This window comes from Pan paniscus, chromosome 13, assembly GCF_029289425.2.
Source record: "Pan paniscus chromosome 13, NHGRI_mPanPan1-v2.0_pri, whole genome shotgun sequence".
NCBI classification, from domain to species: domain Eukaryota; kingdom Metazoa; phylum Chordata; class Mammalia; order Primates; family Hominidae; genus Pan; species Pan paniscus.
The window spans coordinates 82,059,392-82,083,895 of NC_073262.2; positions in this window are offsets into that span (position 1 = coordinate 82,059,392).

Consider the following 24,504-nt stretch of genomic DNA (forward strand, 5'->3'; position numbering starts at 1 on the left):
TGTTTGTATAGAATGAGCATGAATTCTGGTAAACCCACAATGGATGCGAGTTCAGTAATAGTATATTATTGTCATGTTAATTATATTCCCTGATTATGAAGAAATATATACCATACTTTCATATGCTTATTGGCCATTCAAGTATTATTTTCTCTGAATTGCCAGTTTATAAAATTTACCACTCCCTCCCTTTTTCTTTTTTGCCTGATGCTGAGGTTTGGGCTTCCAGTGATCCTATCACTCAAGTAGAAAACATAGCACCTGGTAAGTAGTTTTTCAATCCTTCCCCAACTCCCTCACCTCTTTCCCCCTTTTGGAATCCCCAGTGTTTATGTTTCCATCTTTGTGTCCACGAGTACCCAATAGAACAACTTCAAATGAACAACTTAACCTTACCCCTAAAGGAACTAGAAAAACAAGAACAAACTAGATTCAAAGCTAGCGGAATAAATAACTAAAAATCAGAGCAGAACAAAATGAAATTGAGAACCAAAAAAAAAAACAAATAGGACCAACAAATTGAAAGTTGGTTTTTCGAAAGGATAAGCAAGATTGATAGATCACTAGCTAGATTAATAAAGAAAAAAAGAGGGATGATTCAAATAAGTACAATCAGAAATGACAAAGGTGACATCACACCAATCCCATAGAAATACAAAAGATCCTCAGAGACTATTATGAACACCTCTATGCACACAAACTAGAAAATCTAGAGGAAATGGATAAATACTTGGAAATACACAATCCCCCAAGACTGAACTAGGAAGAAACAGAAATCCAGAATAGACCAAGAAATCCAGAATAGACCAATAATGAGTAATGAAATTGAATCACTGATTAAAATAAACTACCAACTACAAAAAGCCCTGGACAAGATGGATTCATAGCCAAATTTTACTAGATGTACAAAAAGAGCTGGCACCAATCCTACTTAAACTATATCAAAAACTCAAAGATGAGACTCCTCTTTAATTCATTCAATGAAACCAATATCATCCTAATACCAAAATCTTGCAAAGATGCAACAACAACAACAACAAAAAAGAACACTTCAGTCCAATATCCGTGATAAACCTAGATGCAAAAATCCTTAACAAAGTACTAGTAAACTGAATCCAGCCTTCGCACATCAAAAAGTTAATTCATCGTGGTGAAACGATCAAGTGAACTTTATTAGTGGGATGCAAGGATAGGTCAACATGTGCAAATCAATAAATATGATAAACCACATAAACAGAATAAAAAACAAAAACTGTATGATTATTTCAATAGACGCAGAAAAACATTCAGTAAACTCCAACATCCCCTCATGGTAAAACCCTCAAACTGAACATTGATGAAACATAACTCAAAATAGTAAAAGCCATCTATGACAAACCCATAGCCAACATCATACTGAACGAATACAATTTGGAAGAATTCCACCTAAGAACGAGACAAGGATGCCCACTCTTACTTCTTCTATTGAATATGGTACTGGAAGTCCTAGCCAGAGCAATCAGGTAAGAGAAAGAAATGAAAGGCATCCAAATAGGAAAATAGGAAGTCAAATTATCTCTTTGCTGATGATATAATTCTATACCTAGAAAACCTGAAGATTTCACCAAAGGACTCATAGACCTGATAAATGACTTCAGTAAAGTCTTAGACTACAAAAATCAACATACAAATATCAGTAGCATTTCTATACATCAATAACATTCAAGCTGACAGCCAAGTCAAAATTTTAATTCCAATTAACAAAAAATAAAATACCTAGGAATACATCTAATCAAGGAGGTGAAAGATTTCTACAAGTAGAACTACAAAACACCGCTGAAAGAAATCATAGGCAACACAAAGAAATAGAAAAAACCCCATGCTTATGGATTAGAATAAACAATATTTTTAAAATGTCTATACTACCCAAAGCAATTTATGAATTTGGTGCTGTCCCCATCATATTACCAAAGTCATTTTTAGAAAAAACTATTCTAAAATTCATATGGAACCCCAAAAGAGCCCAAATAGCCAAGGCAATCCTAAACAACACAACAAAGCTGGAGACATCACTCTACCTGACTTCAAATCATACTACAAGGCTACAGTAACCAAAACAACATGGCACTGGCACAAAAATAGACACATAAAACAATGGAACAGAGTCGAGATCACTGAAATAAAGCTGCATTCCTACAACCAACTGATCTTTGACAAAGATGACAAAAATAAACAATGGGGAAAGGATATTCTATTCAATAAATGGTGCTGGGAAAACCAGCTAACTGTATGCAGAAGAATGAAACTGGACCTCTACCTATCACTGTATAAAAAAAAATTAACCTGAGGTGGAATAAAGATTTAAATATAAAACCTAAAACTGTAAAAATTCTAGAAAAAAGTAGGAAGTAGGAAATACTCTTCTAGACACTGGCCTAGGCAAAAAATTTTTGACTAAGTCCTCAAAAGCAAATGCAACAAAAACAAAAATTGAAAATTTGGATCTAATTAAACTAAAGAGCTTCTGCACAGCAAATGAAATTATCAATAGCAGAGACAGACAACCTACAGAATCGGAAAAAAAATATTTACGAACTATGCATCCCACAAAGTCTAATATCCAACGCTGGGCATGGTGGCTCATGCCTGTGATCTCAGCACTTTGAGAGGCCGAGGCAGGAGGATCACCTGAGGTCAGAAATTTGAGACCAGCCTGGCCAACATGGTGAAACCCCATTTCTACTCAAAATACAAAAGAATTAGCCAAGCGTGGTGGCACCCGCCTGTAATCCCAGCTGCTCAGGAGGCTAAAGCAGGCGAATTGCTTGAACCTGGGAGGCGGAGGTTGCAGTGAGCCAAGATAGCTCCACTACACTCCAGCCTGGGTGACAGAGTGAGATTCAGTCTCAAAAAAAAAAAAAAGCCTAATATCAAGAATCTATAAGGAACTTAAACAAATCAACAAGAAACAAATAACCCTATTAAAAAGTGGGCAAAGGACATGAACAGATACTTTTCAAAAGCAGACATATAAGTGGCCAAGAAATATGAAAAAAATAGAGACCATCACTAATCATGAGAGAGATACAAATCAAAGCCACAATGAGATACTACCTCACACAAGTTAGAATGGCTTATATTAAAAAGTAAAAAAAAAATAATAATAATGATAACGGGTGTTAGCAATGTTGCAGAGAAAAGAGAACACTTATACACTGTTGGTGGGAATGTAAATTAGTTCAGCCCCTGTGGAAAATAGTTTGGAGATTTCTCAAGGAAATAAAAAGAGAATTACCATTTGACTCAGCAATCCCATTACTGGGTATATACCCAAAGATAATAAATTGTTCTACCAAAAAGACACATGTATTTGCATATTTATCATAGCACTATTCATAATAGCAAAGACATGGAATCAACCCAGGTGTCCATCAATGATGAATTGGATAAAGAAAATGTGGTACATATGGCACCATGAAATACTATGCAGCCATAAAAAAGAACAAAGTCATGTACTTTGCAGCAGCATGGATGCAGCTGGAGGCAGTTATTCTGAGTAAATTGATGCAGAAACAGAAGACTAAATACTACATATTTTCACTTCTAAGTGGGAGCTAAACACTGGGTACACATGAACACAAAGGTAAAAACAACAGACACCAGGGATCCCAGAAGGGGGAAAGGAGAGAGGGAGAAAAGGCTTGAAAAACTATCTATCAGGTATCATGTTCATTGCTTGGGCAATGGGATCATTAGGAGCTCAGACCTCAGCATCATACAATATACCCATGTAACAAATCTGTACAAGTATTCCCTGAATCTAAAATAATTTAAAAAATTTAAATAAAATAATCTCCTAAAAATGTTACTGTGGTAGAAAATCTCCAAATATAGCTGCTGGCAATTCCCCTACTCTTGTATGTTGCCCCTCACATCAAGAAGCTGAGTCTACTTTTTCTCCCCTTAAGTCTTACAAATAAGATGTGTTGTGAGACAAGTTCTTAAGAGTTCTGGCAACCTCCGCTTTTTTTTCCTTTGGATCCCTGCCACCATGCTATAAGGAAGTATAGGCTGGACTAATAAATGATTAGTGGCTACAAGGAGAGAAATGCTAGGGGTGGAAGAGCATCTCAGATGTCAGCCCCAGTCCAGATTCCAGATAAATGCAGGTTCAGTAGCTGACATCATGTCATGCAGAGCAAGCCAGGTGAGCCATGCAAATTCTTGACTCACAGGATCATAAGAAATAACAAATCATGTGGTTTTAAACCATAAGATTGTGTTTCATAAAATAGATAATTAAAGTTATAATAATTAACACAGCATGGTACTGACATAAAAGCAGACACAGATTAATGGAACTGAATAGAGAGCCCAGAAATAAATCCATGCATTTATGGTCAATTGATTTTTGACAAAGATGCCAAGAACACACAATGGGGAAAGAACAGTTTATTCAATAAACAGTCCGAGGAAAACTGGATATCCACATGCAGAAGAATGAAACTAGATCCTTATCTCACACCATATGCAAAAATCAGCTCAAAACAGATTAAGGATTTAAATGTAAGACCTGAAACTGTAAAGCTATTAGAAGTAAACATAGGGGAAAAGCTCCATGACCTTGGTCTAGAAAAATTTTTTTTGGATATGATCCCTAACATGTAACATATTTGCACAGATAACAAAAGCAAAAACAGACTGTTGGGGGTTGCATCAAACCAAAAAATCTTCTGTGCAGCAAAGGAAATAATCAACAGAGTGAAGAGAGAACTTACAGAATGGGAAAAAATATTTGTAAACAATAAATCCGTTAAGGGGTTAATATCCAAAATATATAAGGAACTCAAACAGATCAATAGGAAGAAAATGAAAAATCCAATTAAAAAATGGGCTAAGGACCTGAATAGAAATTTCTCAAAGAAAGACATATGAAAGACCAACAAGTATATGAAAACAAGGACTTCATGTCTAAAACACCAAAAGCAATGGCAACAAAAGACAAAATTGACAAATGGGATCTAATTAAACTAAAGAGCTTCTGCACAGCAAAAGAAACTACCATCAGAGTGAACAGGCAACCTACAAAATGGGAGAAAATTTTCACAACCTACTCATCTGAGAAAGGGCTAATATCCAGAATCTACAATGAACTCAAACAAATTTACAAGAAAAAAACAAACAACCCCATCAACAAGTGGGCGAAGGATATGAACAGACACTTCTCAAAAGAAGACATTTATGCAGCCAGAAAACACATGAAAAAATGCTCACCATCACTGGCCATCAGAGAAATGCAAATCAAAACCACAATGAGATACCATCTCACACCAGTTAGAATGGCAATCATTAAAAAGTCAGGAAACAACAGGTGCTGGAGAGGATGTGGAGAAATAGGAACACTTTTACACTGTTGGTGGGACTGTAAACTAGTTCAACCATTGTGGAAGTCAGTGTGGCGATTCCTCAGGGATCTAGAACTAGAAATACCATTTGACCCAGCCATCCCATTACTGGGTATATACCCAAAGGACTATAAATCATGCTGCTATAAAGACACATGCACACGTATGTTTATTGTGGCATTATTCACAATAGCAAAGACTTGGAACCAACCGAAATGTCCAACAATGATAGACTGGATTAAGAAAATGTGGCACATATACACCATGGAATACTATGCAGCCATAAAAAATGATGAGTTCATGTCCTTTGTAGGGACATGGATGAAATTGGAAAACATCATTCTCAGTAAACTATCGCAAGAACAAAAAACCAAACACCGCATATTCTCACTCATAGGTGGGAATTGAACAATGAGATCACATGGACACAGGAAGGGGAATATCACACTCTGGGGACTGTTGTGGGGTGGGGGGAGGGGGGAGGGATAGCACTGGGAGATATACCTAATGCTAGATGACGAGTTAGTGGGTGCAGTGCACCAGCATGGCACATGTATACATATGTAACTAACCTGCACAATGTGCACATGTACCCTAAAACTTAAAGTATAATAAAAAAAAGAAAAAAATGCTCAACATTACTAATCATCAGGGAAATGCAAATTAAAACAATAAGATATTACATCATAGCTGTTAGAATGGTTATTATCAAAAAGACAAAAGAATTACCTAGGCATCGTGGCATGTGCCTGTAGTCCTAGCTACTTGGGAGGCTGAGGCAGGAGGATTGCTTGGGCCTAGGAGTTCAAGGCTGCAGTGAGCCATAATCATGCCACTGTACTCCAACCTGGGCCATGGAATGAGACCTTGTCTCTTGAAAACAAACAAACATAAAAGACAAAAGACAGAAAGTATTGGTAAGGATGTGGAGAAAAGGGAACACTTGCATACTGTTGGTGGGAATATAAAGTAGCACAGCCGTTACACAAAATAGTATGAAGGTTCCTTAAAAAATTAAAAATAGAGCTACCATATTATCTAACAATCTCATTGCTGGGTATATGTTCAAAGAATATGAAATCAGTATATTGAAGTGATATCTGCATTCCCGTGTTTATTGCAGGATTAGTCACAATAGCCAAAACATGGTATCAACCTAAGTGTTTATTAATAGGTGAATGGATAAGAAAATGTGGTATATATGCACAATGGAATACTATTCAGCCTTTAAAAAGAAGAAAATCCTGTCATTTGTGACAACATGGATGAATTAGGAGGATATTAGGTTGAGTGAAATAAGCTGGATGCAGAAAGCTGAATACTTACTTACATGTAGAGTATTAAAAAGTCTAACTCATTGAAACAGAGAGTAAAATGGTGATTACCTAAAAATGTTATTGTGAACATTTTTACACTGGAGGGGAGGGGTACTGGGGAGCTGTTTGTCAAAGGACACAAAATTTCAGTTAGGTAGGAGGAATAAGTTCAAGAGATCTATTGCCCATTGTGGTATTAACTACAGTTAATAGAAAACCCAGAAATAACACCACATGCTGCAACTATTTGATTTTCAACAAACCTGACAAAAACAAGCAACGGTGAAAGGATTCCCTGTTCAATAAATGGTGCTGGGATAACTGGCTAGCCATATGCGGAAGATTGAAACTTGACCCCTTCCTTATACCATGTACAAAAATTAACTCAAGATGGATTAGAGACTTAAATGTAAAACCCAAAACTATACAAACCCTGGAAGATAACTTAGGAAATACCATTCAGGACATAGGCATGGGCAAAGATCTCATGACGAAGATGCCAAAAGCAATTGCAACAAAACAAAAATTGACAAATGGGATCTAATTAAACTTAAGAACTTCTGCACAGCAAAAGAAGGTATCAACAGAGTAAACAGGCAACTTGCAGAATAGCAGACAATTTTTGCAAACTATATATCAGACAAAGGTCTAATATCCAGCATCTATAAGAAACTCAAACAAATTTACAAGAAAAAAAAATAAACAACTCCATGAAAAAGTGGGCAAAGAACATGAACAGACGCTTTTCAAAAGAAAACACACATGCAGCCAACAATCAATGAAAAAAAGCTCAACATCACTGATCATTAGAGAAATGCAAATCGAAACCACAATGAGATACTATCTAAGGGTCAGAGTGGCTATTATTAAAAAGTCAAAAAATAACTGGTGCTGGTGAGGTTGTGGAGAAAAAGGAATGCTTATACACTGTTAGTGGGAGTGTAAATTAGTTAAGCCAATGTGGAAGACAGTGTGGCAATTCCTCAAAGACCTAAAGACAGAAATACCATTTGACCCAGCAATCCCATTACTAGGTATATACCCAAAGGAATATAATTTGTTCTGTTGTAAAGACACATGAACACATATGTCCACTGCAGCACTATTCACAATAGCAAAGACATGGAATCAACTTAAATGTCCATCAATGATAGACTGGGTAAAGAAAATGTGGTACATATATACCATGGAATACTCTGCAGCCATAAAAAAGAAAGACCATGTCCTTTGCAGGGACATGGATGAGGCTGGAGGCCATTATCCTTAACAAACTAATGTAGAAACAGGAAACCAAATTACCCATGTTCTTGCTTATAAGTGGGAGCTAAATGATGAGGGCACATAGACACAAAGGGGAATAACAGACACTGGGTTCTATCAGCGGGTGGAGGGTGGGAGGAGGGAGAGGATCAGGAAAAAAACTAAAGGGTACTAGGCTAAATACATGGGTGATGAAATAATCTGTACAACAAACCCCCAGGATACAAGTTTACCTATAAAACAAACCTGCACATGTACCCCTGAACTTAAAAGATAAAAAACAGTCTTCTTAATTAATTTATTTTAAAATATTATGGTAAAATATATAACATAAAATTTACCATTCTATTTTTAAATGTATAGTTCAAAGGCATTAAATACAATGACATTGTTGTACAGCCATCGTCACCATCCCTCTCCAGAATTTTTCATCTTATACAATTGAAACTCTGTATACATTATACAATAATTCTCCATTTTTCTCTGTGCCCAACCCTGGGCAACTAACATTCTACTTTCTCTATGAATTTGAGTACTCCAAGTACCCTTACTTGAAGAATCATACAGTATTTGTCTTTTTGTGACTGGCTTATTTCACTTAGCATAATGTCTTTAAGGTTTATGCATGTTGTAGCATGTGTTAGAATTTCCTTAATTTGCAAGGCTTAATAATATTTCAGTGTGTGTATGTGTGTATATATTTGTATACATAAACCACATTTTGTTTATCCATTCACCCATCAAAGGATATGGGTTGCTTTCACCTTTTGGCTATTGTGAATAATGTTGCTATGCATATGGGTATACATATATGTTTGTGTTCCTGTTTTCAATTCTTTTGGATATATATACCCAGAAGTGGAGTTGCTAGATCATATGGTATTTCTATTTTTTAATTTTTGAGGAACTGACAAATTGTTTTTCATAGCAGGTATGTCATTTTACATCCCACCTGCAGTGCATAAGGATTCCGATTTCTCCACATCCTCACCAACACTTGTTATTTTCTCTTTTTTAAATAGTAGCCATGCTGATGCATTTGAAGTGATATCTCATTGTGGTTTTGATTTGCATTTCTCTGGAATATCATTTTTATGACCCTGTCTGCAATATTTGTTATTATTTCTTCTAAAGGATTCAGACATAGAATGTTAATGAGCATAGAAATAAAGATAACTACTCTGCATGAGAAAATAAAAATGAATTTAGTATCAGACAACAAAAGCTTGAGATAATTTTTTTTGTTTTGTTTTACTTTGTTTTTATGGGAAAAAGTACACAGAACATGATATGCCAGAAATAAAAGAAACAAAAATTAGTACTTAATTTATTATATACATGGAATATGCTGAGAAATTTCAACACGTTTAACACTTTGATAAAAAGAGTAGGCCAATCCTTATATTTTTGTGACTTTCCAAGGTATTAGCTCTTAGTCTTTAGATACAAACCAAAGTATCCAAAGACTAAGTAAAAAGTATAAGGTTATAAAGTAATGGTTACTATGTCCATATTAAAGGTATAAAATAATGGCTAATATGTCTAGCTTTAGATCAGGCTATCTGGGTTTGAATTCTAGCTCTATTACTCATTTAACTGTGGGACACTGTGAACTTAGTAAACCTCTCTGGGTTTTGGCCTTCTTCATCTAGAAATGGGTATGATAATTTTAACAATCTTATAGACTGTAGTAAAAATTACCAATGTCAATATATTTCAAATGCTTAGTGTAGTGAAGTTTCCTATTTTTTTATATTTTTTATTTTCTATTTTTTTTTTACTTTAACATGTGTAGGAGTGAGACCGAATTTCCCTTTTTTGCCCTTAGAGACAAGTTCCTTGCATTATGAGGCACAGTGTTGGTAGCCTCCAGGGGGCACCAGAAAGCTGTGAGTTTGCTTGCGTCCTGGCCGGCAGATGTTGATAGCAGATTTAGGAATAGAAGGTTACCTGGGTCCTGTTTTCAGTCCCATTATTTCTCATTACTATATAGACTTCCTATGTGGGTAATTTGAGAAAGAAAACAGTTTCAGGAGTTCCTGTTAATTCCGCTGGAGATCTCAGGAGCAGATAGGAAAATTACCACCCTCCTATGTTCTTATAAACTCAGTTTAACCCTCAAGAGAATAACCTGAAAACCTGAGGGCTCTAGGATTGCACCAAGGTTATAGAATCTTTTATCTCAGGGCCCTAAGGAGAAGAAATATGTATTATGTGCTAGATATTGGGTTAGATGTTTTTCACACAGTAGCTTATAAATTATGTGTTATCTTGTTTAACTAAAAAAAATAATGTAAGTAATTTGTCAAAGTCACATAGCTAATGAGTGCCAGAGACAACTAAAATCCAGGTTCAATTCCAAACCATGCTACCCATGGAATTGTCTATCATTCATTGGGCATAATTATGGTTATTTTTATTATATTCCCCGTAATGACTGAAAGGGAGATAATCTTTGCAATTCACAAATTAGATGATGTTGGTGTCCTTGGAAGTATCAAGGAATTTTGAGATATTCTAAAGACAGCTCTATTGAGAAAGGATACTGATTCTGGCTTGATGTTTATTAAAAAATGAATAGCTGAATGTTCTATGATTTACTTACAAGTGCTTGAGCTTATCCAAGTCACAGAAGTAGACTTGGCATGGCCTTATTTATCAGAACTAGGTCCCAGAAATTGTGAACCTCAGAAAAATTAGGATTTTTGTTTTTCAAACTCTTTGTGCAGTCAGTTGACTACAGTAAGGCAGTGCAGGCCAGGAAGTAATTATACCACTGTTCATGAGCTTCTGTTCAAACACCACTTGTTTCCTCATCTCACATGTTGACCCAGAAATGCGTTTAAAATATATTAAAAATATAAAACCTGACCTAAAGTAACAGTCGATTTCTTGTCATGTGATAATGATGCTCAGGGGCCCCTTTTATCTAAGGATTTCATAGTGCTTTATACACTCATTATCTCACAATCCATCTGTTCTACTTCATTTTATAGCAAAAAGATGGAGGCAACACAGAAATCACACAGTATGTTGGTATAGTGGCTTGAAAGGAAATTATTCAAATTCTGAACACTTAGCCTATTCATCCTGATTTAATATGAACTTACTGGATATGGAGAGCAAGAAATATAATGGATACTCTTATTGAGAGCTTATTAAGTTCTAGATTCTGTACTAGCTGTACTAAATACATAGAAAGATCCTTATTAGATCATTTAGACCTTTAAGACTTCAATGAGGTAGAAACTATTATTATCAGAGGGAAAAACTGAGGACCAGAGAGGTTATGTGCCCTCAAATGACAGTGAGGGATGAAACTTGGATTCAAACCAGGAAGGGCGCATGGTTCTTACTCATTATATGACATATTGTCTCTCAACATAGCAAAAGGTCTTGGATTTTTAAACATATTAAAGCTTAATGGTTACAGAGAAAACAATTTTTTTTTGCTCTGATGTGTCTGAAGCACTGTATCAGTTATGAATTCTTGGATGTAAGCTATAGAAATTGATCCTGGCTAGCACAAAGGGAAATGGGAATTTATTGGTAGGAGAAGACAGAACTACTCACAGAATCACAGAAAAGATGAGAGGCTGGGTCTTGGGAAGAACAGTTTCAGGGATCTAGAGACAACAACTAGTGGGAAATGCTTTCAGGACACCACTGCCCAATGAAGGATCCCTAATTCTCTCCATTTCTCAAGCTCCAGTTTAGCAGCATGAACTTGGATCACATACCCAATGTAGCCAGGGGTGGCCTAGGCATACCTACACTACACAGATGGGTAGATGGAAGTCTCAGGTGATGGCCAGGTGCTGATTACCAGCATTAGTAATTAGGGAAAATGACTGCTAGGCAGGACATGCACTAAACAAGATATTCTTGAGAAATAATGTGTGATGTGAAGCAGGTGCTCAAGAGGATCTGGAGCAAGATGAGGCAGGAAAGGCAGAGAAAATAAATCAAATGGTAAATAAGGGTGCAATATAAATTGCTAATTTTTGAAAGAGAGTGGAACTAAAATGTCTTCATAGCTTTTCCAGCCCTGAAACTGTAAAAAATAAATAAATAAAATCTCACACGACTTTATGACAATATCAGGGAGCAGTTTTCCTGATGATGAATAAGCCCTCATCTGATCCTCCACTCAGAATGAGGAAGTTCCAGTTGCTATGTGTAATTCAGCACCTAGAGATCCTTGTCTTTATAATATCATGGGCTGTGTGAGATCTAGGGCTGGTCCCAGGACAAACTGACCACTGTTGGTTTTACTTATTTTCAGTGAATTATCGGGAATCTAACCCTGCATTCAGGGCCCATTTTTCCTCAGCTGCTTTTTCATCTTAGTTCTGCATTACTAAAGACCATCACTGTTGGCTGTTTCGATCATTTGAATCATGTACTGGTATCTTCTTCCATTTCACTTTCTTTCTGAAACTCAGCTGTTCTTGGTTTCTTGTTCTCTGTCGTAGGTTCTCTCTGTTTTTCAAGGCAATAGCTAATCTAGAAATCTAGAAATTTTAAACACAATTCCTAACCTCCAAGGGAAAAAAAGAAAGTTAAATTGTAAACTCCTCTAAATGTAGGTCTTCTATTTTAAGCCCCCAAAGAAGACCAAGCTGAGCACTTATTAATTGCTCAGCAAATCAATGAGTATGTTTGTAATTTTGGCCACCTCTCAGCTTCTCTGTTTCCTCATCTGTAGATTGTGATAAGATTACCTGGTCCTTCAGGTGCATTGGAAGGTGCATATGAGAATAATCACATTAAAATGCCTTGAAAAGTAAATGTTGTGTGTACAGTGCTTGTACTTTCTAGAAGCAGTACCTTCCCTATTGCCCCAAAGCAGTAAGTTATACCTTAGTCACCAAAGCAGTCACAGTGTTTGTTTCAGACAAAATAGGAAGAGAAAGAAACACTGATGCTGATAGAAGGATGAGGTGGTTAGTGGGACCTATTTGAGATAGGCAGCTTCTTAGTGACCCTTAAATGTCACTTTATAGGTGCTTAGCCATCTTACCTTCATGGAAGAGTCAGTGGGTTCCATAAAGAAGTTGAACTATTGGATGGATTCTATTTATGAGCAAAATAAACTACTTAAGACACTTGGAGACATATGACTGGTACAAGTGGGAGAAAAGAATAGTTTCAAATGACATCTCGCTGAGTATCAGCTTTAAACAGTATCTCAGCACACAACTAAAGGATGCCCTTAAGTTGGCCATCACAAATTCAAATTTGTTGACCATATTAAATTATTTCACAGGAGATTAAATGGAGTAAAAAAGATGTATAAGAAAATAGCAAAAGAGGTAAATCAAATGAAAAATTAAAAGAAGGCACCAACTCACATATTAAGTTTTTAAATAAATACAATTAACATTTATATTTATTGAGCAGTTGTGATATACCATGCATTGTTCTAAGCTCATTGTATGCGACAATTCATTTAATCCTCATATCAATCCTATGAGGAAGGAATTATTATTGTCACTTACAGATGAGGAAACCAAGGCACAGAGAGGTTAATACTTTGCTGTAGGCCACACAGTAGGTGGTGGAACCAGAAGTTCCAGACAGGCAGTCTGCCTCCAGAACCTATGTTCTCAACCACTAAATAAGCTACATTAAAGTAAAGAAGGTGCTCTGTGAGTATCAAAGATCCATACAAAATCAAGGTATTATGATCACGGTTATATCTACAGTACTATTTTTTCTGAGGCAAGGTCTTACTCTGTTGCTCATGCTGGAGTGCAGTGATAGGATCATGACTCACGGTAACCTTGACCTCCCAGACTCAAGTGATCCTCCCACCCCAGCCTCCTGAGCAGCTGGGGCTATAGGTATGCTCAACTGGCTGATTTTGAAATTTTCTGTAGAGACAGAGTCTTCCTATGTTTCCCAGGCTGGTTTCAAAACTTCTGAGCTCAAGTGATCCTCCTACCTTGGCCTTCCAAAGTGCTGGGATTACAGGCATGAATAATATTTTTCAACAGAATGTACATTAGAGATAATCTAGCTGAAATCCTATTTTGCGTCTAAGGGAACAGGACGGGTTAACTGACTTGCTCAAGTTTACAGGTGACCTAAAGTAGAGTCTAAATTTGTTCTATTTTAGTCATTGAATATTAATTTGTTCTATTTAAGATATTGATAGCAGCACCCCCGCAACATCCCCCACCATTATATGGAAAGCATAGATTCTAATAATTTTGTTGTAATTCTGTTTTTTGCCAACACCTTTATAAGGTAGTTCAATACATTGAAAGAAACAAAATGCCAGTAGACTAGGAGAGGTAAATACATGAATATAGAAGCAAAAAGACAACAATCTCTCAAGTACTGAGCCTGCTTTTGGGTGCAGATATATTCCTAAGATTCAGCAAGTCAGTGCAGCTTCCTACCACTGGACCAGGGGGAACATCTGCATGTATTATCCAAGACTGCCTCCCACTCCCATCCCCTCCAACACACTTATCTGCATGCCTAGCCCTTCAGCATTCTCACCTTGGAAACACAGCCACTTACCCCACCACCCTTCTGAGAGTTGTGTTCGGAGATGTCTGCCTCAAGGGATGCTTTCAGTGTTTAATCGTCATGACAATATGAAATAAATAAATACTAAAAAAAATTAGTTGTAATAAACTGAAGTTTTGAAAGAACTTTACTCCAGAAATGCCCCTGTATCTTAGACTAACATTGTCCAGTACCAAATCCCAAATAATGATGTAAAGGAGGTAATTATCAGGTATAATGTACAAATGAGATCACTGTACCATTATACTCACATTTGGTTGGCTTGGTGCAGGTGCCCTTGCCTGGGTGAGTCCCCAGCTCCCCAGGCTTTGGTGGGTTCTCCCAGAAGTGTTCCACATGTGTGGCACCTCCATGGCATATGCACTGTCCCACCTCTCTGCTGGGCATAGATGTCCACTTCTGGTGGCTGTCCTACGAGTGCCTGAGGTGAAGTAGGGGAGACCACATCTTTCTCCTTGGAATGAATCCAGACACAGGAGGCCAAAGCAGTGTCACTTGGAGGCCAGTGCTACTGAATTGAGAACAGTGGCCTCCTTTCTGTCCAGGACCAGACCTGCATCCAGGGAAGTGGGCTGGAGACAGGGTAGGGATGCTGAGCTATTTCCAGTTAATTCTTGAGAAGCAGAAACTCTAAGGAAAGTGTTTCCCTGAGTCCACAGAACCATCAGTGGTGATCCACAGATGGGTTTGCTGGAATCTGAGAATACATCTGGTGTGGTGTAAGAAATTGAGTGTTGTAAATGCATATGTAAATGTTTTCTGTGGTATTGGACAGGGTCCAATACCAATATTTTCAGCAGGTTCTCAAAGGGGTCTATGAGCCAAAAAGATTAAGGACTGTCTTCCCCTCCAAGGCTTTGCTATCAGGTTAAGCTTCTCAACCCATAGCTGCTTCCTCACTTGCCAGGGGCCCTTTGGGCCCTTCCTCTTTGGGACAGCTGACTGTGAGAGAAGGCCATTTGCTCTGCTCTGCAAAGAGATTCCTCCCTGCAAATTCTCCAAATATGCCTAAATATGCCTGAACCCAATAGAAAACTATGGCTCGAAAAGACATCCTTGCTACATGAGTTTAATTAAATTTAGAAAGGTAGGTTTGCACATCTTATTGCCAGCCCTCCTGCGTTTGTAGCAGAGGTTGTATTATCATTTTAAAACAGCCTTGGGGAAAAAATTCTTTTTCTTAGAGAGAGTGACAACTTATTCTGGGGAAATAGCAAGAGTGGTAATGGAGAGTGTTGATTTAATTAGTTTTACTGCCTATCTGCATCGCCTGGGAACAGGTAAAATAACTAAATAAAATGGTAGCAGTTCATCTTCGTGATCCCCACAATCAAGTCAGAAGGAACTTACTAAATAATGGAAGCCACTGTGCAAGGCACAGTTCAAAGAATACTAAGAAGGTTTTAGGTCCCAGGATTCAGAGGCACACCTGCCATGGGCCCTCTGAAACCAAAGTCTAAAGGGATTGCACACACCGGTTTAAAGCAATAAAATGGCTCCTGCCTGGGAGAAGGCACCTTTATGTTGGAGTAGTTGGTGATGGGAGGGGGCAGAGGCCAGTATAAAATTTGGGAGGAAACACTATGTCGATAAGAATCTCATATTTCTATAGTTTGTATTGATTTGTACTTAATCCCACCCTTTCCCTGTTTTTTTGCTCTGAAGTGGTTCAGTTAATTAAATGGCTTGTTTACCTTTTCAGACTTATGTCCTAGAACATCCTATTTTCTTCCAAACATCTCTGGAGAAAGCAGGAAACTGCTTCCCACTTACTTGCAGGGGCAGCAAAACCACGGGCTTTCTTTTTCCTTTGGCTGTTTTTGTTGTAACAGTTCCCATCTGCTTCCTAGAGAAGAAAAAGAAAACTGCATTGCATTCAACACATGCTGGATCAAGGTTTCACACTGATTATTGAAATTAGAGCCAAGCGCATTTGCAATTGCTCCAGACGGGTCCCTTTATCGACTGAACTGCTCTTAGGAGGGAGCTGTGCCGGGAAGTCAAGCTTACCAGCGTCAAAGCTCTAGCAGCTAAAACAGTGCACCCCCTGCTCGTCGAAAATGACTCCTGATCTTCCTAAATGCCAAATTGGTCTTGTCTCTAAGGATTTTGACTTATCCTGAATTGTCAAGTTCCAGCATTGCCTAATAGCTTAGCTCCACTCCCTGTGTTTGCTTTTAATGAGCAGTATTTTACCTACGTCTCCAGATAGTGAGAGTAGGCGAGCAGGTTGCGTGGAATCAACACCGACTGGGACACCTGTGGATGACTGCCTCCTGCCTCAGTTACTAGCAGATCAACCCCCACTTCTGCCTCCCTGCTCGCGGAGGCCCCCACAGCAGCTCCACCTGTTTGGGGATGCCAGGCAGCTTACATCTACCGGCTTTATTAGTTGGCTGGAAACCTGCTCTCCCCCTCCAGGTCCTGGCACTCAACAGATGATGGGTCTTAACTTCTGGGTGTGACGGTATGCAAACACGTGCACGGCATCCTTCCATTATCTGTTGGTTTCTCTCTTCAGTGGCTAATTTGCCCGGGGGCTCTGTAATGGGAGTCCGGGCATGGAGTTCTCGGTGAACAGGATTGCATTTCCGTCTGTAATGCATGTTTCCAGCTTTATTTTAGAAAATGTTCTAAGGGATGCAGAAAAGGGAATCACCCTGCATTTCTCTGAGATAGTCATGGCCAGAGCACAACATATTAGAGTTATCAGGGATGTCCCTAAATGAGAAAGCCCTTTGACAAGGGTTTGTATTTGGCTAGCAAAATTCAAAAGAAGGAAAGAGAAAGGAGGGAGAGAGTCTCTGTCTCATAAAATATGGTTACTGTCCTGCTGTTGTCATGCTCTGTGTGAGGTTCCCCCTGTGGCTCACTTTATAGAATCTGATAATGGCATGAGGTTTCAGAAAGAAAACCAGGTGACATCACCCCATGGAAGCAAAATTCACACTCAAAGCAGATAGAGAAGATTTTTAACCTGTTTGAGATTTCAACAGACATCATGATTCAGAAGCATCTATGACTTTTTAGCATTAGTGTCTCCAGTCGTCATTTACTATTATTTATTAAATATGTGGGATCATCTTTCCCTACCTTCATCACCATAAAGATATAGCAAATGGACTAGGGTATCCAAATACTGCTATGTGATCAGAAAGCCATTTCATGAAAACCAATTCACGATTTTCATAAATTTAATACATGCCAATTTCCCAGTAGAATGCTGGTTACAGAGGCTGGGGGGTGGAGGGAATGGGGAGACGATGGCGAAAGGGTGCAAAATCTCAGAAGGAATACTGTTTTTTTCTTTTTTTTTTTTGAGATCTATTGAACAGTGTGGTGAATATAGTTAATAATAAGAGTACTGAACATTTCAAAATTGCTAAGACAGTAAATTTTAAATGTTCTGACCATAAAAAATGTTACTTATTTGAGGTGACAAATATGTTAACTAGCTTGATTTAATTATTCCACATTGGATTTATAAATCATGAAATCACTTTGTACCCCATAAACTTATACAATTATAAATTGTTGATTTACAATAAGATATTCTTAAACATTCCTCTGGTAATTTTTGGAGCCAACCATATAGGAATGTGTCAATTGTGGGAGTTAATTAATTTTTTTTTGTTGTACTGCCATCAATGGTGGGACAGATTACTCTGTACCACTTTAGGAATTTTATGTTTATATAAATCATTTTAGCAGACTAGTTCCTAGAGTTTATTCTTTTCCATCAGTTTAGTAATTAATAAAAATGTTATTCTTTCCAAGTCCTCATGGACACAATGCCAAATAAGAATGGTCCGGAAGCCCACACATGGGTGAAATTGGAAGATAATCTGATTAAGAAAAGCAAAAATCATTTAATCAAAATCTATTCTCCTCTCCCACCACTCACACACCTACTTACCTGGTTTATTTATTTTTTCCCCTGAGCTTGGGAGACACATTTTGCTCTCAAATAGAAGTGATCTGGGGCACCAAATGCCTCTGGGCTTTATATTTGTGGTCCTTCTTCTGCTCTGAATAACAGAGGGTTTCAAGCCTTTTGATGATTGTTAGGTCTGCTCATGAAGGTCACCTGGGGAGTCTGTTTTCCTGTCAATGCCAGGGGCTCATCATTTTAGATTAGAATTTAGTTGATCTAATCATGAGGCCATGGCTTTGATATTTTTTGGAATCTTCACAGGTAATTCTTAGCTAGGTTGAGAGCCCCTAGATTAAACTCATTTCAGCATTATCAGAAGGAGAATAAGTCAGTTCAAGTTAAAACAAAGAGGCAAATGAAGGTAAAAGGAGCCTACTACCCCAATAACTGACTTTGCTTTCTTTGGGAGTCTTAATAATATCCTTCAGAGCCAGGTGGGAGTCTCATTTATTTCAGTATTCTTAGCACAGCACCTGCACATTTTATTTGTAGAATGAATTAAGAAGATTATGATTTATTTTCATGTTATAATAGTGATTCATAATAAATTTCCAGAAATCATTTATATGACATCCTCAACTTACAAACACTATGGAACAACGAAAAGTAAGAAAGAAAAGAAATGCTGTTGAGCAGCCAAAATAGATGTCAAAAAGACTAGGATGATTCTAGTACACTTTATTTCTGGGAGCATCCCTCAGGCTGCTCTGGGAGCTCTGTTCCTTTTTTACACACAGTTCTAACAGTCTTCTTCTCTGATTTCTCCATTCATAGAAACTAAAAAGGGTAAAAAAATGACTATGCAATTTGACACTAAAAAAATTATGCATTATAAAAGTAAATAGGGCCGGGCATGGTGGCTCACGCCTATAATCCCAGCACTTTGGGAGGCCGAGGTGGGCGGATCACAAGGTCAGGAGTTCGAGACCAGCCTGGCCAATATAGTGAACCCCGTCTCTACTAAAAATACAAAAATTAGCCGGGCATGGTGGCAGGTGCCTGTACTCCCAGCTACTTGGGAGGCTGAGGCAGAAGAATTGCTTGAACCTGGGAGGTGGAGGTTTTAGTGAGCTGAGAGCACATCGCTGCACTCCAGCCTGGGCAACAAAGCGAGACTCCATCTCAAAAAAAAAAAAAAAGTAAATAGTGGAACTCAGAGAATATTACAATCATGCTGGATACATGGAGATTATAAAAATAAACTCTTTGAATGAGTATCAAGTGAGCTTCTACCTAGTACCAGGCCCCAGTGTTCTTGCTCTTGAGATGCTTCAAGTGTAGTAACGTTATAAACATGATGCTGTCATCACTGCTGCTACTGCTGCTGCTTGGTTTTTGTTGTCCAAAACATTTCATAGTTTTTATTACTGAGGCCCTAGTTCAGGCCATTCTCATGGCCTCAGAACTCTTTCTCTGATACGTAAAACTTCCTCCAATCCCTCCTTTATATTGCTTCCAGAAAGATCTCCCTAAATGCAAATCCCATCATGTTAGTACCAATTAGAAACCTCTAGCAATCCCCACAAGCTACAGGATTTAGCATAGACCACTGTATAAGTCTCTTCATGATTGATCCATATCTATCTCCCAGCCTCCTTGTACCTCTCCTGCTTCTCATTTCAAGCTCTATGAACTGCTCTGGTTCTCTCCATACACTGTACTATCTTCATGCCATGCTTTCTCACTGGATGCCTTTTCTTCTTGCCATTTTAGCTACCTGAATCTCCAGGAAGTTTTTCTCAGCACCTACTCAAGCCACACATATGCCAACCACCTAGCTAGGCTAGTTATCTTCCCTTTTATCTTACCATACATTGAAATAATGTTCATATGTGTTTACTTTCATGGTCACTTCCTCCTCTCCACTGCCCTTCTTCCTTTTCTACTTCCCAGCATTTTAAGAAACCAGAAGGTGGGAATCATCTGTTTACCATCTTTTCAGTGTTTGATATAAACAATAAGTGACAGTTGAATGGAACTAAATTAAAAGCTCTTTTCCATTCATTTTTCCATTTTTGTAACTCAGATGTCATGTCTCAGCAGGAGTCTCTGTACGTAGTTCACAAGCTCTGTGTTTTTACAAATGGTTTCCAGGATTTGGCCGTGGAATATGATGCTCTGACAGTGATATGGCAAAGTCATGGGGAGCATTGGAGATGGCATGAGCTGCCTGGGATAAATTTGTAAAAGTTTTAGTTTCTGTGAGCCTTGATTCCTTGTCTGTTTTTTGGATATGTGCAGTGCCTGACATGCCAAAGATAGAATAGCTAAAAATGTATTGAGCACTTACTATAATTGTTTTTATTTGATCTCCACAATACATTTTGGCAAATGCAAGGCAAGTAGTAGTATTCCCATTTTATAGAGGAGGACGTGGAGTCTCAAACTTGCTTAAGGTAACATGCCCGGTAAGTACTGGTTCTGCTGACAAAAATTTAGAAATTCTGATTTTTAGTTCATTGTTTTTTCCATGACTATATGACATCCACATATGTGCCACAAATTATGGTTTTAATGATGAACTTGACTCATCAAGAAAAGATTGTAGCCAGTATATCATGTTGCAAATGATACACTTGCTATAATATACTGCACAGGCGAGACCATAGGTAATAACTTTTAGAAAGTGTTCCAGCCGAAAGTTTAAATTAAACCAAGAGAAAAGAAGTTCTGAAGGGACTAAGATTCATGTCTTATAAAAAATAAGCTTACACTGAACACCTTATCCCCTGAGTTATAAATCAAGTATTATTATAGCCAAATTTTAGTATTATTGTAGTAGATTTATTAAGAAATTAGGATGATAGGACAGAGAGGTTCCTTCAGTTGTGTTCTCAATTGCTGATTGTCCTTTAGATAAAGTCATGCTTTGCCTAGTCCATAATAGCAATGGGCAAATTTTAGAGACCTTGCATTGAAAGCCGTCTTCAGTAATCCTCCTCTTAGTTTTCTAGAATTGCTACCTAAGAACTAGCCTAAATCTTTCATAAATACCTAAAACCACTTTTCTTTTATTTCTATTCTTAAATTAGAGGTTATCTGGTGCCTTTACTTGTCTTGACTCACTGGGTCCTCTTCCATATTATAAACTATTTTTTGTTTTGTTTTGTTTTGAGACGGAGTCTCGCTCTGTCACCAGGCTGGAGTGCGGTGGCACAATCTCGGGTCACTGCAACCTCTGCCTCCTGGGTTCAAGTGATTCTCCTGCCTCAGCCTCTGAGTAGCTGGGACCACAGGCACCCATCACCACACCTGGCTAATTTTTGTATTTTTAGTAGAGACAGGCTTTCACCATGTAGGCCAGGATGGTCTCGATCTCCTAACCTCGTGATCCACCTGCCTTAGCCTCCCAAAATGTTGGGATTACAGGCATGAGCAACTGTGCCAGGCCTGGTTTTTTTTTGTTTTTGTTTGTTTGTTTGTTTGTTTGTTTTTTTAAAGTAAGGGCTATAAACAAGATTCTGTTTGTGAGGGGGAAACAAGTGAATTGATTCCCAGGGCATTAAAAAATCTTTATTTTTTACCAAAAAATATTTGGTTGTTTGAGATGGACCTCCTTGGAGCCCTAGTCTGAAGTTGGGTCTACTCAGTATAATCTTTGGAAATGTTTATTGCTTTAATCTGGGCCTCACATACAGCACTGCCTAGATGCGGCAGTATAATAGGTATCCTTTCAAATGAAGCTAATAAAGTTTCTTTAATCTTATGAGCTAGACTGTTCTGCCTTCTCTTGGTTACACTAGGGGGCACCTGCTATGATGCAGATTTCTGGGAGCCACTTACACCTTCCTGAATAATAATCTCTAGGGTGGGACTCTGGCATCTGCATTTTAATAATCTTTCCAGGTGATTGTTCTACACACTATCTTTGAGAATCTGTGATCCAGGTTGTATTTTGCACCTCAGTGACTAGTGGGTCAGTTTATGGTTTTTGCCTGTAGATGAAGCAAACAACCACCCTATTGAAAAGTTCTTGCTCTCTGGCCTGAGAGTGGTACTTTTGCACTCTTACTTGGTGTTCTGCTTCCAAACTGATTTCAGTGCTTAGCTGCCCACTATATTGATTTTAAAATGGGCTCAGCCATGTTGGGAATTCTAAGAGTGAGAGTTAAAGCTAGCCTTTTGTTTTAACAAAGGCGTGAACTTGGCTACCAGCTATCCATAATGATACTGCCTCTCAGGAGAGACTCTTATTACCAGGAGCCATGAGGAAGAGTCTACTGATCTTTATCCTGAAGAGCTAGAAATCAAAATGCAAAGTGTTTCTTCACTAGAGGGTTCTCTTATTTATCATGCAAGCTTCGATTTTAACATTCAGTCTCATACGTGCCATGTGTTTATATTTAGTGGAAAGTGAAACGATCATTGGCATCCAAATTGTGAATTCTCTTAGGGAGGGCATCCAAATGGAATTCCGACTCCTTGAAGGAAAGAGAGCTTGTGTTTTACAACATCCTTTTATCATTTGAAACTTTTGGGTCCTGTAGGTTAAATGTTGTCAGTTGCTCTTCAAGGAGATTTTACCAGCTATTTGCACTCCTCTAGTGCGTGCTCTTTTCATGTCAGACAAATATGCCTAAGATGGTAGGCATCTCAAAGAGGAAAAAGAAAGGCTGCCTTTTTTTTTTCCAGTTCACCAAACTATATATTTTATAGTACTTCCAATCAACAGTAAAAGACAAATGTATTTCATTCTAATAACAATGTCATTATTAGCATAAATAGGCACAATTTCTCAGTTTTTAAAAATAGAGCCATATGAAACTATGCCCTGGTTATACAATTCCCAAAAAACTGGTGCTTAGTTATAAAAAGCATGGCATTGTTGGGGCAAGAGAAAAGCCCAGAACCTAGGAGAAATGTGGGAAAAGTCCGTGTGAATGGCATTGAGAGTCATAGGCCTCAAGAAACCATTTACATTATTTAAGCAAATTGGGTGTTTCCTCTTTCATAGTAACTGTATTACAGTTTCTCAACTTGTAAGGAAAACAGAAAAAAAAAACAATCTGAAGTAACACTGAACGTCTTAACTTGCTTTTTATATTTATAATCAACCATTCTTGATATTTATTATATGCTTATTTTCTAATTATAATTTCATAGAGTCCTTTGAAATTGTCACTGTGTCACTATAAGTGAAAAGTATATGTTTTTATTACAGTGGGACAACTGATTATATTTGCGTGATTCTGAAACAGTGACATATTCATTGTAAAAAATTCAAACTGTACCAAAAATTATAATCAAAATATAAAGCCATAGAGAAATCTACAACTCAAGGGTAACTTCTTTTATCAGTGAGGATTAACCACTTTTATCAGACATCTCTCCATGCATAAATACAAACACGCAGGTGTAGTTTTAAAATTTAGGCCAGGTGCAGTGGCTTACGCCTGTAATCTGAGCACTTTAGGAGGCCGAGGCAGGCGGATCTCCTGAGGTCATGGGTTTGAGAACAGCCTGCCCAACATGCCAAAACCCCTTCTCTACTAAAAATACAAACAATTAGCCAGGAGTGGTGGTGGGTGCCTGTAATCCTAGCTACTTGGGAAGCTGAGGCAGGAGAATCGCTTGACCCTGGGAGGTGGAGGTTGCAGTGAGCCAAGATCAGTGCCACTGCACTCCAGCGAGGGTGACAAGAGCGAAACTCCAAAAAAAAATTAACGTGAATGTGATCACACGCAGGATGCATTCTGCAACCATTTATTTTTCCCACTTAGACATATATGATTGATATCTTTTCATGTCAATAATTGGAGATGTTGTCATTTTTAATGGCCTTGTTGTTTCCCACTGCATGTTGGTTCCCTAGTTTTTTTTTAACTCCTGTCCTAGGCATGAACTTATTTTTTCCTATTTCAAAGCATACTTGTGCATAAATCTTTTTGAATTTACATAGTTATAGTCTTAGAATAAAATCTTGGACTTGGAATTTCTGGGCCAAAATTTAGGCATAACTAACATGATGATTGATACATACGACCAACCATCCTTCCAGAAAAGTTGAAGCAATTTTCATTTACTACGAACAGTGTATGGATATGTCTATTTCCCTACCCTCTTTAATACC